This window comes from Passer domesticus, chromosome Z (assembly GCF_036417665.1).
Source record: "Passer domesticus isolate bPasDom1 chromosome Z, bPasDom1.hap1, whole genome shotgun sequence".
In the NCBI taxonomy this organism is placed as follows: Eukaryota; Metazoa; Chordata; class Aves; order Passeriformes; family Passeridae; genus Passer; species Passer domesticus.
The window spans coordinates 55,377,453-55,394,914 of record NC_087512.1 but is presented as its reverse complement, the minus strand read 5'-3'; the positions used below and the strand labels follow the sequence as shown (position 1 = coordinate 55,394,914).

The following is a 17,462-nucleotide window of genomic DNA, read 5'->3' as shown; positions in this document are numbered from 1 at the left end:
TCACCATTTTGTCTGTCATTACTTTTCAGTAACTTTTGAAGAATTAACTGTTTCAGCCATATCTGACAGTGAATTGGAGGACTTTTAAAATACCTGCATTTTTTGTGTTAGCTGGCAACAGTTGTTGCTGAAAAGGAAAGGTTATGATGTGCACTGACAGCTGCTGTTTTAACCAGATGCTTGTTGAGACTCCAGGTACTACCTCATTACTCTACCAAACTTCCAATGGCCATTTCTTGCCAGCCAGGAGACAGGGGATAGAGCTGATGGCATTTTGGAAACAGCTGTTGTAGAGGCAGGGGTTGGGAGTGCTGCAGCAGAAAAGGAAGCAGGTCACAGCAAGGGTGTATATACAACATATGTATGGATGCAGGAGCAGATGGTGAAAGGTGCTTGCATCAGTGAGCTCTGCCTGGTTCCCTGTAAGAGGTTGGTGTTATGAACCAGAGAGATTATTCTGTGCTGAGGGGAGGGAAGAATTCCCTTTCCTATCTTCAGAAAATTGAGTATAAGATCTGAGATGCTGGATCATATTGTTTTTAATTGTTGTGAATGCATCAGAGAAAAACTTTGTGCTGTCTAATCAGATAGAAAGTGAAGTTAATCATATATTCATTAAGTGGTTTTCTGGACAGTAAACTCAGACTTTTTAAATTTTCTTTGGTGTTATATGCTCTTCAGAAGAAATGCAAAGCAAATAGTGTGGTTGTAAGTAGTGATAACCTAGTTTGGATCCTAATACAACAGCACCCACCTATGTATTTCTGTCTAAATTGCAGGGTACTCTACCCACATGTCCTGTTCTGCTTCTTCACATTGGTTAAAAGCTATTTAATTCCTGACACTTTTATTTTTAGCTGAATAATACATAAGAAGAAAATGGATGACAGGACTTGAAAGGCTAAAATAGAAGGAAAAAAAGTACGACAAAGCTCTGTTCTAGAACTGCTTTAGTGCAGTATTTATGTTTCTCCTATGATATGAAAGCTTGAATAATTGACACTTTTACATTTTGTGTCCATGCTTCACATAGGGTAATAGAGGGGAAAATCTTGCAGGAATTTGCAATAACTTCATCAGTGGGATATAAATGAGAACAGGATTAAATTTTCATTTAGAATTTCTAGAAATTTCCCTGCTACTATTTAGTCATACTAACTTCTTGTACTTTAGTGGAACTTGGAACTAGATCATCAAGTCTAACTTCTCTTATTTGAGGTAACAGCATCCTATAACCACTTCCACAAACTGATGAAGCTAACATCATATTGCCTCGGTGTTGGCTCACTGGACTCATTACATGTAACAGATGGGGGCTTAGATGATGTTATTTTATGTCATATCATGATGATACAAGTGTTTCCTTATAAGGATCTTGGTTTAAAAATTACTTGTTTTCTGGATTTAAATTTCAATAGTACAACATAATGTATACTTAATGAAAATCCAAAATTGTCAAAATTAATATTTAGAAGATTAGTCACTGTAAACTGTGATACATAAATTCAAAGGACTGCATGCCATTATTTCCAAAGTTTTAAAACTGTAATTACATTGATTTAAGTTTATCTGCAAAATAAATATTCATGTTTGGTTTAATTATATAATAGTGCTAAAAAAACAATTTAAAGTTCTGCAAGGTAAATTTTTCCACAACCTTAAAAAATTTATTATTACATTATATTTTAATTTTTCTTGCATTTCAGAATTTATGATGCAACAGCTGACTGTGCACAAATGGGTTAAGTTCATGGCAGCTTTATTTATTTTATTGAATTCTATTCTGTCCAATATTTATGAAAAAACTGATATTAAACAATGTACTGTGCAGAGTATGATAATGTATAGCTGCTTTGTATAATTTTCCAAAAAAATATACAAAAAGCCTCAAGTCTTATATTTTTCTGAGTTGTTAACAGAGAGAAAACAACAAATCCTGCTGCCTACATAAGAAATTGGCTGTTTATTTGTTTAAAAAGAATACCTCTTTTTCTTATTGGTTAACATTTTTTGTTGTATTTTTTTAAGGAATGTGTAGAACTTTGGTTGTATAATTTGAATCTCTTAAGTTTATATTTCTTCTTAATAGTTGTCTGTGTTGTTTAAATTCTTTATGATAAAAGTTTCTAGCAGCATTTGCGTTTTTTGGCCAAACTCTCCAGTTACTGGAGCTGAATGCTATTACTGTTGACTGAAACAACAGCTTTGAAAAATCTACATTCATTTCAGTCTCAATACTCAATTTCCTCTAAGCAGACCAAGTGGAATTCTGTTTCTTTTTTTTTCTTTAATTATTTAGGAGTTGCTGAAAGAAGAGCAAATGTAGGCAGCATACAGTCAGAAGATAACTTGGAATTGCACTTATTAGCTTGGCATTTCACTCAATCTTCCACCCAGATCAAAATCTTGTGTTAGTAAGAGTCATACACCTGTTTGTCCATGAGTGATAATTATGCAGTTTAAACTACAGGAATAAAAAAGAATTTAAAAAACCCTGTTGTCTTTGATTTTACATTGATCAGCTGTGTTATATTTTTTGGTTTTGTACATAGCCTCTGGTTTATGGGCCATTCCTCTTCATTGGCAAGGTTTAGGTCTTATAACATATTCTGTATACCTTATAATACATATATTGTAGATTTTACACTGAAAATGGAGTTGGATGTATTTTTAACACAGCATGTTAAAAGACATTGCATAAAGTGACTTTGTTTGTCTAGGTAACATACCGTTTTTACATTCTTTCTTAACCATGTTAATACTCAATTTTTATATTTAATCCCATCTAATGAAATGGCCATGTCTAATGAAATTGTTTAATGAAATGACCATGTTCTGAACTGCAAGTACAACAACAAAACAAAACAGCTGCTAAGGAAAAGAAATCAGAATAGTAAAAATGAACTGCTTCTTTTACATTTCCTGATTCTTGGTCCTTTTTGAATTTGGGATTAATTTTTTCTCTTTTTTTCAATACAGGGAGTAATTATATAAATTTTCTCATTATATGAATTTTTAAAAATTGTCATAATTTTCTAGTTCTGCTCAGATGTAACCAATATTCTTTTCAGCCTGATGTATTTTTAATTCAATTGTATTTGGCTCAAAGAAACATATGAATAGCCCAAATGAGTCACACCAAAGGTTATCTTGTCTTTATGAACTTCAGAGATAAAAATCTATGTCTCATTTCAGGCAAGCAGTTAAGGAACCATTGCCTAAGGCAGTGCAAGGAAAGACAGGAGGATATTTCACTCAAGCAATCTCCTAGTCTCATGTAAATCAAATATGTTTTAATGTGACCATTTAAACATTAGTAATATTACATTTTATTACCTGTATATAAATAAGAGCTTCAAGAAAACTGATTATTGCAATTTTTCTATTGTAGGATGTTTATATTGTAAGATGTTGAGCCTTAATAATCTAAATTTCTGCCATGAGTGTTTCCTGTCTTTCTGTTATTTCATCTTTGATCCTCTTCTCAGTAATAGCTGTAGTAGTCTGAAAACATCCTTGGCAGTATAATATTGAAACTTGTTTTGGAAAACAACTATGAAGTTGATAAAATAGAACATTTCTTTTGCAAAAATCAAAAAGGAGTGGGAATTAAGAGTGCTTAACTTTGTCATACCTTAAATGATAAAGCTAACTAACCAATTTTCTTATTTTATATACAATATACCTTATTTTATAACTTCAGGCTTATTTGTTCCAATGGTCTAGAAAGTCCTTACACGGGTAGAAGGTGGCATAAACATCTCAAAAGAATAAATATTATGCCTCTGTTATTACACATTGAATTTACAGTTCTTGTATTATATTTTACTATATTAAAATGCATTTTAGTCTCAAGATCCATTATTTTAAATGTTTGCAATCATGAATTTATCTGGACATTCTAGTTAGATGCAGGACCCATCAGGTGAGATGGTAAGAATCATAATAGATGATGTCTTCAGGAATAGTGTTTCTGATCATTCATGTCATATTACTCAGCCTGTCAGTTAGATTTTGAGAAATTCTCAGTGTTAAATCTGAGAGCATTAAGCTCTATTTGAATGAAATCTGGTGTTTAATGCGAGGAGTAATTTAAAGTCAGTAAAAAAGGCGTTGCTTCTGTATCTGTAGTGGGTTTTTTTGATATTTGTTAGCTATTTACCCTCAAAGAGAATATTGATTTGGTCTTATGTCCCATAAAATATCTTTTAGACAAAGACATGCTGTATGTTTGCACTACTTTTATGTGGTACTCTATGCACTTGGAAGTTTTCTTTAGGATTAGCTGACAAGTTAACCGAGATCATCTATGCAGCAGAGAAGATCAAGCAGTTTCATGTTAAGTAAAAGCAGCTGGGATTCACCTCTTCCATTCAATATTGGGAATCACAAAAACCAACAGCAACAAAGAAAAGGCACAGGATATTTATTAATTGCTAGGTCTACAAGTTCTAGCATGTTAAAAATTATATAGAAAATAAACTCATATACTACTAAATCCATATAAACCACATTAAGCAAAGTGGTCATTTATGCTTCTAAATAGGTGAATGCAATTAACATGCAACCATGTTAATTAATAAGCTGGCATTTAATAAGTAAAAAAATTGCAACATCATCCAACTTACAAGAAAACTGTGGAAAAATATATGTATCCCATCAAGGATATTTCTGTCAGATTTTTACTGTCTTTAAGTAATTTTTGACTAATGATTTTATTTGCAGAAGATTTGGTATTTCTATACTTTTCATCAGACATTGGTTTTGTGAATTGTATGTCAACATGGAATTTTATCACTGTAAACCAAAGTAATTTTATTTCAAATTCCAGCATGTCAAATGAAAGCTGTAGCCACGTGAAATCAATACAGCCCAGAGCAACATTTCTGTGTTCAGCAATCCTTATAGGTTAAGGTCCTTTACAAAATTACATTGCCCAAATAAATGAAAATTTTCTTAAAGCATAACTTCAAAAGAGAAATATATTTACATATATCTGAATAATACACACAGACAGTATCTATAGGAGTAATATATGACTATATTCCTTAACAATAACACACAAGATTTTCTGTGTGACCAGATTTTCTGTGCAGATCAGATTATTTTAGACTTTTTTTTTTTTGAGAGAGTGAAAAAAATACTCTAAAAATTTCTGTGCTGGTTTTATTATTGGAGCCACCATGGAAGTGAAGGGTTTTTTGAGAGGAGCAGCTGAGAGTTTCCTCTGTGCCTGATAAAACTAATCAGTGAGTAATTTTGAATATTGACACTTTGTTAAACTATTAAAAAGTTGAACGCCTCTGTGAACACACATGTTAAAAATAAAAAATCCTGGGAATTGTCTCTTGTTCTGGCCTGAGAGCAGGTAATAAGGCTGGCCTGGCCCCCCTGTCTCAGCCAGGTAGGCTCTGCCATGGGGCCAGGCCCCACTGGTGGCCAGGCCGGTCAGGGGAGGCCATGGGGCTGGGCATTCACTGCGGCTGTGGCTGCTGACATCTCGCTGCTACTAAGCCCTGTCCTGCCACCAGCCCAGGCCAAGCCAGGTCCACCAGGCTCCAGGAGCAGCTGAGGTTGGGCTGGCTGGGCTAAGATTCTGCTGCCATTGAAGTTTGTCTGCAACCACAGGGCAGGGAGAGGAGAAGCCATCAGCTCCCAGTGTGCTCTAGCCTGGCTACTGAAATCTTCTACTATAAACAGCTCCGCCACTGCTCATTAGAAATCACATGACCATTTGTAGGCTTGCATGAGATATTAACTCTTTCAGTGCACAGATGAGATCCACAGACATCAATTCTCTCTCGACTGAGAGAAAAGGACAGAATGAGAACACACAGAAAAACAGCATGAAGACATCAAAGGCCATTGAAAGGAAAGTAAAGTCCCAGATAGGAGGGATGAGGAGATGCCTTGATTTTGGAACTGAAATCCTTTTGTAAATCTATAGAGAAGAATGTAATTGATATTGATATTGATAAGACTCTTTTCCCCTGTAACTCATAAAAGTATGGAGAGATTAAGTGTTCAAATTGTAGGTATGAGTAAAGCTAAAACAACCAGATTTTAAGGTAGTTGTGATCTTGTAAGGTGTTTGAAGAGGGAGAGAGAAGAGTGATAAAGACCCTTTGCCCTAGGAAAATAAGAATAAAACCTTTGTTCTCAGAGATGAATAAAGAAAATCTTTGCTCATATACAACTCATCTTTAAAATAGTACCCCATAAGCTGACATCTCCCATAAATACAGCTGTAGAAAGAGCTGTGAAAATGAGAAGAACTTCATGATTGCAGGTTTTCTAGGCACCTGTTATTTGTGGAAGTTAAAAGCCATGAGAGAACAGTTTTCTTGTGAAAAAATTTCCATAAATTAACAAGAGGGACTCCTGTCCCTAAGTAAACTGAAGAAAGACTATTCTAAAAGTAATAAACTGACTAAATAGTTTCTGAATATGTTGTTAGTGAGAAAAAATGTTATGGGGGAAAAGTATTCTAAAAACTTTACTCTGATTATTATTCTTCTTTTAGCTTCTTTTAATAAACTTTTCTTACCCTTTAAAAGTTTTGAACCTGCTTTCCATTCCTGCTCATCCTATCTCACAGGAAGAAACGAGTAAGTATATTCTAGTGGGTGCAGTGCTGTTTAGCCAGCACTGAAACCAACCACATAAATTGGTGCATTAGCCAAGAAATCTCAAACTGGCAAACCAAACTACTGCAACTACCTGAAGAAAATTTGTTCTCCAGCAGCATTTTTTGATAAAAGATGAATTTAGAGCAAAATAAGCGGAAATACATTTTTTGCAACCTAAATAGTTAATCAAAGGAGAATCTGGAGTATTGGAGTACTGGCTCCTCCTCATACTCCTTTCTGTCTAAAAAAAACCTCAAACCATAAAATACTTGCTATAGAAAAAAATCTGTGCAACGCCCAAAGTAATTCAATAGTTATTCACCCCTAAGCAAAAATTATGTGAGTGTTTATTCTCCCCCTCAATTAATTTTCTTACATAAAACATTGACATATTTTATTTATTATTTACTTAGTTTCTTATTTACTTATTTATTTTTCCTGAGATGGATTAGAAGTTGCTTCAATTTTTTTCCTGGATCAACATAAAGGTCAACCATTCAAAAAAAATTACCAACCTAAAAACCCACAAAAACTAATAGAGTAGTTCAAATGCCTTGTACATTCCTGGTCTAATATAAATTACTTTTTTGTAATATGGGTGACATCATGTAATATGGGTGACCTCTTTTTTTGCAAAAGGACTACACCATTTTTTTCTTCTGATCTACTTACAAAAGTAAATTTCAAAGACAATATTAATCACACTGTTGTAAAAACTTTATTATTGTCTGAGATACATTTGTATTTTGGATGAAATCCTGAGTTCTAACAATTCTATATTCAAATAATATCTTTTAATGCATACCAGCAAGGCCTGAAATAGATGCCCTCTTTTATGGTCTTTAAACAGGTTGGAGTTTAATCTCTCTCCCCCTCTCTCTAGGCTCTTGCTATCTGTGACTACTAAAATGTTTTCCATAAAGTGGATTTGTTTCAACATAAGGAACATGAGGGGAATTGTACTTCAGAATAGTCAATGGCCCTATATATCTTAGGGGACTCCCAACAGGTAAGAGATGATATTTCCAATTTCTGCTTATAAATCCTACAGATATGCAATTTAAAGTTGTCTCCGGTACCTCTTCTGTTAATACTTTGAGAACAAACCTGCACTGTATGTTGACCTGAAGCTCTGTAGAATAGTTTTGTGAAGAGAGATTAGACCTTTTCTATAGTATAATATATCAAATAAAAGAATTATGATAATTATTAGTATTTGGGCTGATATGAAAGATTCAGTGTTCTACTCTATTTAATAAATATTTCTGTATTTCTTTAAGGAGGTGGAATGCCCACAATTATACTCTACATGATCCCATAGGATACAAATTGTGTATTCATCATTGCAGACAGGGGATACAGAGACATTTCTCCCTCCTTGTGAAAACACAGCTTGTACATGACAGACTTAATAAATTCCAATTTAAATTCACAAATAAATTTATGATTAACATATCTATCAGTAATGATGGTGTTTTCTTTTTTTCCTTTTTCTTTTTATTTCTTTTCCATTTTCCTTTCTCTTTGAATTTTTCTTGTGAGTAAAATAATTTGTTTTGCTAACAATTTTAATGCTTATCTCATCTTTTCTTTAGTTGTGGAAATTTGGGTGCCTACTCTATCTCACAGTACTTTTGTCAAGTAGTATATATTCAAGTAGGAGACTTACTATTTTTTGGAGAAGAAAGAAGGACCAGTGAACTGAAAAAAACTGAATGACTAGCATTACAGAGATAAGTAAACTGTGTGGGTTAACCAGTGTGCAAGTGAATATATTTGCTTTCCAATTACATTTAGAATTTATGAGAAGTCTGATTTTAAGATTTACAGAAAAAATGCAACTATAGAATTGCAACTTTAATTTAAAAAAATCCCAAACTGAAACACTATAACATTAAAAAGCCAAAGTTAGTGCTGTGATGCTTTGTCATGCTCAGCTCTGGCAATCATTGTGTGGATAAACACTTTTCCTAAACTATGTCATGACATATTTAGTCCTTACATAATTGTCTCAGGTTAAATATGGCTGATTTTTTTCTATGTGTGATGTCTAGCCTAATTGTCAACCATCAGCAAGACAAGTCATACAGAATCTTTTGAGATCACATGGAAAGTTCAGTTCTCTTTCTATGAGATAATCATTTTACTCACCCCTCTAAATTTTGCCTTGCACATAGACTTACCCATTTATCTTGCACTTCTTCAAAGCATTTTGAAACATCCACTACAGCCATGTCAGAAGATAATCACATATCACAAAGTTAAAAAATAAGGCATGTATTCAGCAGAGAATATACAGCATAGAAAAGACATAATTCTGTATGTTTTCTCCGGGGTTTCAGAAATATTACTCTCTCATCTACTCTCATGCTGTCAAGGAAAATATAAGTAGGGAGATAGGTAAGTAGTTAGACATACATACGCAAGCAGAATGAGTTCTTTCAGCAAATCAGAAAAAGAGAGAAGAAAAAGGGAGAAGACATTAATACTATCTCTACTGAACAGTTGTGATAACTGTTAAAAAACACAAGTCTAAACACTGAGCACAGTTTGGCAATAATGAATTAAAAATGAGTTACTGTAACTTTTCCTATGAAAGACACAGAATAAATTTTCATTCACATAATTGTTTTTCTTCTGCTAGTAGTGTTTCTTGTTAATTTGTTTCTTCTCCTAGACTTTTTGTCTTTCTGTCTGTTTCTTTGCTTTGTAGAAGCTGAACCCATATTATTCTGTAGTATATAACTCAGGTAGGAAGAGATCTAAATCCTGGCAGGGTTATCTCCAGACAGATCTCTTTGATGTTTAACAACTAACCTAAGGAAAGACGCTGGATATTTCAGTTTTGTGAAAATATCAGAGTAAACAAAAAATAAGGGATTGCCAAACGTACAGCACAAAGAGTTTTACCCATATTTATGTCAACACACATATTATGGTGTAAAATCAGTATCACAGAGGAGATGATATTGGCAGGCCCCTCTGAAGAACAATTAATCTGAATCCTTGTTCAAAGCAGGGAGAAGCCTAGAGCAGACTTCCCAGGATTACATCCATTCACATTTTTAACATTTCCAAGAAGGAAGATTTTACAGCTTCTCTGGGCAATGTGTGCCAATGCTAAGTCACACACCGAGTAAAATAGGGCTTCCTGATCTTCAGAGCGAACCGCAAGGGTGTGTTGCTGTCTCATGGTCAACTTGTTGTCCATTAGGACCGTCAGGTCATTTTTTTGCTTTCCAGCTGCTTTCCAGTTGGGTAGGCACCAGCCTCTGCTGCTGCCTCAGCTTTCTCCTTCCCAGGTGCAGTACTCTGCACATCTCACTGAGATGCATGAGATCCTGTCAGCCCATTTCTCCACGGTCTGGGTAGTAATATGACCTTCAGATGCATAGGATACTCCCAATTTTATTTATTATCTGCAAAATCCTTGAAGATGCATTCTATGCTATCATTCAGATCCTTTATGAAAAGATTAACAGTTTTGCCCTCAGGCACCAATCACTAGATACTAGGGATTTTGTGCTCTTGATCACAGCTGCCTGAGACAGGCAGTTCAGCCAGTTTTTAGCTCACCTCACTGTTGTTGATCTAGACTGCACCTCATCACTTTGCTTCTGAAAATATATGACATAAAATACTGTAAAAATATAGCATAGGTTACTTATTCTGTTAGTTGCTTTTATGCCTCTGTCTTCCTATCTCCACCACGTTTTCAAGGCAGCATAGGTGCAGCTGCAATTTGTCCACATTTTTATAAGAGATGAAGAAGAATGTAAATCAAATAAATTAGAAGTTAGATATTTACAAGGTAATCACAGAAATAAGATTATTGCTTCATATTTATTTATTCTGCTAAAGTATATTCTGCCAAATAATCTAATGATTGTTCAGCAAAATTTTTGATAATAAAATATGACTTCAGATCCTATTACACAGAAGTTTAAAATATATCAACATGCCCACCCTCCAAAAAAACTTCCAAACATAAAAAACCACAGTACTTTTTAACATTCTTTCAATATGCAACATTTTTCTTGGACTCAGCTGAGTGTTTCATCTATTCTCTCTATGACAAAATACACAAAAAAGAAAACATAGAAATAAAAAACCCAAAATCAAAAAATAAGAAGCAAAAAAGAAAACAGAAATAAAAAACCCAGCATCATCAACAACAACAAAACACCACACCTGCATCAAATCTATTAATGTGAAACCTGAAAGGTATCCACTTGAAATAAACAAGCAAAATCCACTAAATTAAGTGCTGTGTACATGTTTATGGAAGACAACGTATAATTTTGAGCATAAGCAGCTGAAACATGTTTCCTCATGATGTCTGCCCACAGGTCTCAACTCTGACACACTATACCTGTAGGTAGGGTTCATTTAATGACTAAGAAACTAACTTGAACAAAAAAAAAATGTTTGTGTGAATCACTTTTCTGATGAAGTCAGAAGTCAATAACATATCTTATAGTCATCCTAATTACTTTTAATTTATATTAACAACAGCTGAATTTGAACTAGGGACTCACAGGTGAAAGGCTTATGTTACTCACTTCTTCCCAGCCTATGCCTCAGCTACTGCTGATGTTCCTTTGATCATGAAAAAAACATTTTTATGAGTTTAGAAAGCTGCTGGATGTCTGAGTCAAAGACTGAATTCTACAAGTCATGTGTATTAGGCAGTATTCCTGCTCTTAGAGCAAGAAAAGTTAACATTAAGAAATCTTTCTACCACATTGAATAAAAACTAACATTCATAAATACATAGATTTATGAAATCATTCAGGCATAGAACAGACCTTTAAAATCATTAAGAACAACCATCAACCCAGCACTATGACTATGTTCACCACACCCTCAAGTGCCATACCCAAATTTTTTTTGAAAGCTTCCAGGGATACTGTCCCCACCACTTCCCTGGGCAACCTGTTCTGTTGCTTTACAGTCCATTCCATTACTTTTTTCCCTAATACATAATTTAAACCTTCCCTGGTGCATCTCGAGGCCATTTCATGTCATCTTGTCACTTGTTTCTTGAGAAAAGGGGCTGATCCCTGTAGTAGAATTAAGGTGCCCCCGATGTAGGGAATAATGTGCTCTGACTCCATTATTCAGGAGGTTGAACAAATGCTTTAAGCTATTCTATATTAGCTTAATTAGCTATATTAGCTATTCTATACTAATACTATATTAAATTACATACTAAAGTGATACTATACTAAAGAGTACTATACTAAAGAGATACTAAAGAAAAACCCATGACTTCCTTGAGACAGTGACAACACAGCTTTGACCTAATTGGCCAAGGAATCAAAACAACCGTCACCAGTGTCCAATTAACAAACACTTTGCATAAACTCCATAATACTTTCCACATGTGCCAAACAACAGGAGCAGTGAATAGAGAGAAGAATTGTTTTCTCTTCTTCTCTGACCTTCTCACTACCTTGCCCAGGAAAAATCCTTGAAGAAGATGTGCCTGCTGCTCTCTATGAAGAAAGCTGTGGCCACAGATCCCCACCTTGCTACAAACGCTTTAAAATTCACTGTGGAGAACAAAAAGGGCCCCCCATTACTCCTTTCCTCCAGGTTAAACATGCTCAGCTCCCTCAGGTGTTTCTCACAGGACTTGTGCTCCAGCCCCTTCCCCAGCTCTGTTTCCTTCTCTGGACATACCCTAGCACCTCAAAAAGTTATTTCAATTTAGAGGTCACTCCTCCAAGTCAGTAGCCTAAGTTGGATTGGAAACTTTCTTGTAAAATTACCAGATAGATAACCTTAACTGTTTGGGAATTTTTTTCATTCTAAAATGAAAACTGCCTTCTTTTTCGAAGTGTTTATTTTTATGGAATGTTCTGCACTTTTCACATTTCCTGTTAGGTCAGCCATATGCCATTCTGCCAGTCTTTCATGCAATCACTAACTCATTGTGTCCTTGGGAATATCATGTTTGTATACTTGCTGTGATGTCACAGAATATTTGTTAAATGGGGGAATGCCTCCAGCTAAGCATAAGTGAAAGTTCTGTACATGACTTAAAATCAGCATCTGAGCTATCAGATTCCTCATGAGCTTTAACAGTCATAGAGGTTTCATGTTTTTCTGACTTTTGAGTACTATCTTATAATTGATAGCATCCACATATAACTGAAACATTTGAGATCCAACATTCTATTAATAATTTTGCATGTTAAATATCTTCTCACACAAACATCAGGATGTATAGCTTATGTGTTCACACTTACTAAAAGACTTGATTACAAACAGATGGCCCTTTAAAAGTTTCGGGGAATTGCTAAAATAAGTGACAATGCTGGTAGAGAGTAGTTTTCCTTCTGTTGATGATAGAGGTAGCACATTAAGGTTCTCAAACACCTGCTGTTTGTGTTACAGTTTTCAAAATAGCTGAGAAAACGAGCAAAATTCTCATTTTATGTTTTCATTATGAGTAGTCCTTTACAAAATATAATTTGATATAATTTTAATTAGCATACTAAGTGAAGTTTCCCAGCAAGTTTCAATTGTTACAGCAATTACAAATATGGGGCGTAATTTTTATATATATATATATTTCAGTTTACAACTGAAAGATTCTTTTTTGTCAGTATTATGCCAAGCATATTTTCCTCTGAACTTCTCTTTCCTTTTTATTCTGATCAATTTACTGATTCACAAGGAATTTAGGAGGTGCAACTCACTTTTTATCCTTAACCTGGGTGCAGTTATAAATTCAACTGTTTGTTTTCTCTGGGATCTTTTCCCACAGTATAATGCTAACCTGTCATGCAGTCAAGTGTCTTAATCACTAATATTCATCATGTGATTGCAAGTCTTCACAAATTCTTCTAGAGTTCATATTTTTCCATGCTACAGGGAGCTACTGACATGTGAAAAGTGGCATTCCAAAACCACTCTCTCAAAATAACCATTTAGGCCACACTTCAGTCAGATCATACTGGACACCAAAAAAGTCTGGCTTGGGACACAGGCTGGAAAGTGTCCTAACAGAAAAGGACCCTGGGGATGATGCTTAACAGCAGGTGAACACGAACCAGTTGTGGCCAAGACCAACAGTATCTTGCCTTTATCAGCAACAGTGTGGCAGGAGAAGCAGGGCAAAAGAGTCTTTCCCCTGTGTTGGGTACTTCTGAGGTCTGACCTTGAATCCTGTGTTCAGTTTTGGGCTCCTTGTGACAACAAAGACATTGAAGGGCTGGAGCCTCTCCAGAGAAGCGTGACAGAGCTGGTGAAGTGTCTGAAGAACAAGTTTGATGAGGAGCACCTGAGGAAGTTGGGAGTGATCAGCTGGGAGAAAAGAAGGCCTAGCAGGGACCATATTGCTTTCTACAACTACCTAGAAGGATGTTGTAAGCCAGGTGCGGGTTGCTCCCAGGGAGCAAACAAAAGGACAAGGGACTCAGTCTTAAGCTGCTCCAGGGTAGGTTTAGGTTGGACTTTAGGAAGGATTTCTTCACAGAAAGGGAAACTAGACATCAAAATGGGTAGCCCAGGGGGATGATGAAGTCATCGTCCCTGGAGATATTTAAGGAAAGACTGGATGTGGCATTTAGAGCCATGGCTTAGTTGGTATGATGGTGTTCACTCATAGTTTGAACTGCATGATCTCAGAGGTTTTTTATAACTTAATTGATTCTGTGATTCTGTGTTTGATTAAACTTGTCCATTTTGGTTTTTTTTGGTTTTTTTGGAAACCTTTGCATAATGATTTGATAATATCTAATAACTGACAGACACTTCAGCTTATTCTAAAGCTACTCCATGCTTCTTGTCAACATATTGTGCCAACAACCATATAGTTTTCAATTTCAGTTTTTATTTTGGATATCATATCACTTCAGCTCTATTCATAGCATTCTTTTGGGAAGAATACATTAACTTGAAACTAAGTCTTCAGTATAGTGCTAATCTGACCTGTTTAATTTAGGGCTTTTAAAAATGTCTATGAAGACTTGAAAGTAGAGGTGTTTCAAGTTAAAAGCAAAAATTAACTGAATGACCGTTATGTCAGCAGTGCCCAGGTTTTCTGATGTTCTGAGATATCACGGTAATGTGTTTTTAAAAAGCCATTTGGAAAACAGTTGTTTCTCTTTTCCCGTATTTTGATAATTCAATAGACATTCTAACACCTCTATTACAAATTTACACTTTTCTTCATTTAAATATTGGGCTGGGGGGAAAGTAATTTTATAAAGCAAAATGAAAGCGTTCTTTTTTCAAAATTCAAGAGGAATTCCAGGCAGTATTTTATTGAAGTGCAGAAGACCAAAATACCAAGACCAAAAGACCAAGATGAGAAAATATCAGAACAGAAATATTGTTTTGCTACTTCACATGCAAAACAATCTGGGTGCTAATGACTACCTTGACACGTGACAAATATATATATCCACTTGAGGTCAGTCATAAAAAAAGTGCTTTTAGGCTAAAAAAATCTGAATTGGTTGTATTTTGGCTTGTTTATTTCAATCAATTTGATAGTTCAATATGATAGCTAAAGAATAATAAAAACAAAAATTATTCCACATGGGGAACCTGATGTGCAGTAGGATTTTGTCATTATGAGGAAGTTGGTACCATAGAAAAGAAACATACAGTATTGTTCATTTAGCTGCACAAATTTTATTTATTCATCTATTACATAAACACATATTTAAATTTAATCTCTGTCGATTTGTTCACCTTTCTTGAAGCCATTTTGAGCTTCAAACTTTCTTGAAGACAGTGGACTATTGTTTCCTAAAGTACAATTTTATGAAGATAATATGAGCTGAGAGATCCAAGTAGAAGTTCTTGATACACAACTTTCATACATATTTAAAGCATATAACAGCAAACATATTATCCTTCAGAACAATGAAAGGCCCTACCCCACATAAACCATCCAAGGTTACCTCTAGATGATGCTTCAAATTATAAAAAGATGATGCTCTAAACTAAGCAAAAATTTCTCCATGCCAGCTTGAAAAAACAAAACAAAACCCAAAACCCTACATTTTTATTTAATAGGAAACAATATTTAAAACCGCATGTTCACCACAACGGAAAAGGAAGAGGAAAGATCACTTAGGGAAAGTGAAGTGAAAAAAACACAGATAAATGTTAGAGGTATTTCATGGCTTTAATTTCTAAGATATATTAATGAATTTCAACATAAACATGTTCTCTAGTAGTAGAATTTTTTTATCATATGTTGTACATAATTGAGGAAGGTCTAAAATTTTAGTAGCTAGAAAATATTGGAATAAAGAATGTTAAAGATGTTTCACATCTGAACTCTGACATAGGAAGTCAAAACAGATGCAATGATTGCTGAAATTTACTGCTAGACTGGAGTTACAAGTTATTTTTTAATTTACAGGAGTGATTACTTCTCCACAAAAAGGAGCTAATAATCTTTAACCTCAAATTCCCTTCCTGTGTTTCTCTTCTTCCATCACTGGGAAGATAGATGACAATGATAAAGTGTTCTGCATTATTGTCTGCTATATTGTGCTCAGATGCTTGATTAGTTTTGCTTTTCACCTAATGTTCACTTAAAATAAAGATAGAATTGAGTTAAAACTTGTGTTTAAGAGGTCAAAGACCAGAACTTTCCTTACTAATTACTCAGTCCATTGTTTTTCTATCACTGGAGCAGTGCACAGCCTGCAGTACTTGGTTACAGTATTTTTAGACAATGTCTGTAGAAAGCACAACCCTACAAAAAGGTTATGGGCTCTCAGTCAGCAGAACAACATCACATTTTTGAGGGCCTCTCAGTCAGCGGAACAACATTACATTTTTGAGGGCCTCTCAGTCAGCAGAACAACATCACATTTTTGAGGGCCATTGCTAAAGTCTAGCATAGACTGATATTTCCAATTGTAATAGTATCTAACAAATATTAGAATGGCACCACGTATTGGAAGAAAAGTATAAAATTGGCAGCATTTTCTAAAAAAACCCCAAACAAACAAAACAGATAACCTTTTTATGAATCAATGCAAACAATGTGACCAACCCTCTGAAGGGTGCATTTCAGAAAGTTTGCATATTTGTTCTGTTCTACTATAAGGTTGCACAAGAAACCTCATTAGAAATATTTTTCATATTTCCTTCTGTAAAGTACCTGGTTATATTTTCCACAGCTTACATTTAGGCAACATAATTTTCCAACAAAGGAGTTTACCACAAAAATTCTGAAGTTTAAAAAAACAAAAATGAGAAGAAAATCTTAGTGCTAGGATGAGGCTGGAAATTACTAGGAAGAATGAAGTGCAGAGAGGTTATAAAATGATTGCAGTGTTTAGGCTTGGATTTTTGAGGTACTCCTTATTTGAACAAATTTTTTCTGCAGTGCACCAAAAAGATAATGAATCAGAAAGGGATACATATCTTGTTCTTGTAGAAATTGAAAACTTTTTTCTGCATAGGGAGTACTATGATTTCCTTGATGAATCTTCCTTATAAAGTTTTTCTAAATAATTTTATAAAAATTCAATTTTTCTTTTGATAGTGTAAAACTAAAGTACTAAAAAAGTACAGTTAAAGAGCTATCTGCTATGAGTCATTAAAATCTTTAATACCAAAAATGCTGCATATTCACTTTACAAAAAAATTTACTTTTGAATCACAGGAAATTTGTGCTTTTTATTAATTTAACAATAATATATTTACTAATAATGGGATTTTTGAATGCTAAAACATTTTTACGTCCTAAGGGTATTGATTTTATATGAGAGATTAAGAAAAAACCAAAACAAATCAAAACAAAACCAACCAGTCTAGCAAAAAAAAAAAAAAAAAACCCAAAAAATAAAAGCC

At 34.4% G+C, this 17,462-nt stretch overlaps 2 long non-coding RNA genes across 2 annotated transcripts; both read left to right on the top strand.

The window, feature by feature from the left end:
* The first annotated feature begins 5,184 nt into the window (after positions 1-5,184).
* Positions 5,185-8,035, top strand: LOC135289913 (uncharacterized). Its single transcript, XR_010352649.1, has 3 exons — positions 5,185-5,249; positions 7,513-7,638; positions 7,910-8,035. It is a non-coding gene; the product is annotated as an uncharacterized LOC135289913 (long non-coding RNA).
* A 4,600-nt stretch (positions 8,036-12,635) lies between these two features.
* On the top strand, positions 12,636-16,763 carry LOC135290737 (uncharacterized). Its single transcript, XR_010353516.1, has 3 exons — positions 12,636-14,014; positions 15,666-15,764; positions 16,018-16,763. It is a non-coding gene; the product is annotated as an uncharacterized LOC135290737 (long non-coding RNA).
* Positions 16,764-17,462: the final 699 nt, after the last annotated feature.